At 39.1% G+C, this 1,575-nt stretch overlaps 1 non-coding gene across 1 annotated transcript; it reads right to left on the bottom strand.

Annotated features, from left to right (window-relative positions):
• Positions 1-251: 251 nt before the first annotated feature.
• On the bottom strand, positions 252-333 carry trnas-uga (transfer RNA serine (anticodon UGA)). Its single transcript has one exon. It is a non-coding gene; the product is annotated as a tRNA-Ser (tRNA).
• Between the last annotated feature and the right edge of the window lie 1,242 nt (positions 334-1,575).

A 1,575-nucleotide genomic window follows, 5' to 3' on the forward strand; every position in this document is an offset into this window, starting at 1 on the left:
AGACCCTCTTAGGCCTGTTAGCTTTGTTAGCTTATCTTGTGTGTTTCCAGCCTGTTTCTACAAACTCAGTGCATTTGATTTACTTTCCTTCTGATGGATTTGTGTTTTATATCAGCTTGAATTAAATGTATGTTAACTTAACTTTTACTCCTTTTTGGAGGCCTTGTATTTAGATTAGATTAGATAAAACTTTATTAATCCCTCGGGCAGGTTCCTCCGGGAAATTCTGTAAAGAAAAAAAGCTTCACATGCACTGCGAGCAGGGTTTGAACCTGCGCGGGGAAACCCTATTGGATTTCAAGCCCAACACCTTAACCACTCGGCCATCACAGCAGAGCACTGGCTTGTTACAAAATTTTTAAAAAAGCAGGAAATTGCCAGTTGCAGCCCTTTTATGACGTGTAATACAAGACAGAATCAGTCTGAGTGTGATGAACAACGACAGTACATTTAATTATAAATAAAAACTAAAAAAAGGATTTTTTGTGCCAAAAATTAATATTTTCACCGTGTGCCGTTGTAATCATTAGAAGTGCTTCTCTTTGAGTCTGATGCACAGAACACACATTGTGGCAAAAGTGAGAGAGGCTGATGTGTTGTCAGAGCAAAATGCCCTCTGCTGAGAAAATAACCCTGCTTGAACCTCTCCTCACACACAGGAATGAAAGTGTAGTTGAAAGCTATTTTTTCCCAATTTGCTTCTGTTTAAGCAGATTGTCAACTGCTGAATACCAAAGCCTGGCTGCCCCTGACATTATTCATAGAGCAGTGGACCAGACTCACAGACTGCAGGAATTAGAAAATACTGAAAGAAATTCTATACAAAGAGCACTTCAGCCACGATCTACAAGGGCTGAAGGCCCTGGCTGTTTTTTTTTGTCCTCTTTCTCTTTAAGCCAGGAGTAATATTATGGGTGCAATTTAATATCTGAGAGGAGGGAGGGATCTGGATTTTCATAATCTTATGATAAGGAAAGGGATTAAGAATAAAGAAGGGATTAATTCGCTTGATCTGCCAATATGGTGGACCAACAATTCCCCCCCGATCCCGCCCCAGGAAGTGATATGTTCTCCCCTTGTACAAACCTAAGTATAACCCAGTTACTATTCTCTGAAGAAACTTAATTTGGACACATCAGATTTTCATAACTGGACCTCGTAACCTGGTAATATTCCAATACAATATTCACATAAGATATACTGTGGTCATGTGATACAGAACAGTTTACAAAACACAAGTACAGTAAGTTAGTATTAATCAGTGAACTGAGTGACACACTATTTATGTGGATATGTAATTATGTGTAAGTACAACCCAGTGATCCATCACAGCAGTTAGTGATATGGGATTTTTACCATAACGGCAGAAAACCTGAATGCAAGATCATAAGTAAGCTGTGTATAGAAGTGCAAACAGCCACATGTAATTATCTCGTTTTGAACATAAATTTTTATCTAATCAGCTAGGCACAGCTGGTCTTGTCATGTGTTTCTCTACCTGCAGGCCTCTCTTGGACTGAAGCTGTCATCACATGCAGATTTTATGGCATATTTCTTCTCCTCTGCAGCTTTTGT

This window comes from Astatotilapia calliptera, chromosome 9 (assembly GCF_900246225.1).
Source record: "Astatotilapia calliptera chromosome 9, fAstCal1.2, whole genome shotgun sequence".
Taxonomy (NCBI): Eukaryota; Metazoa; Chordata; class Actinopteri; order Cichliformes; family Cichlidae; genus Astatotilapia; species Astatotilapia calliptera.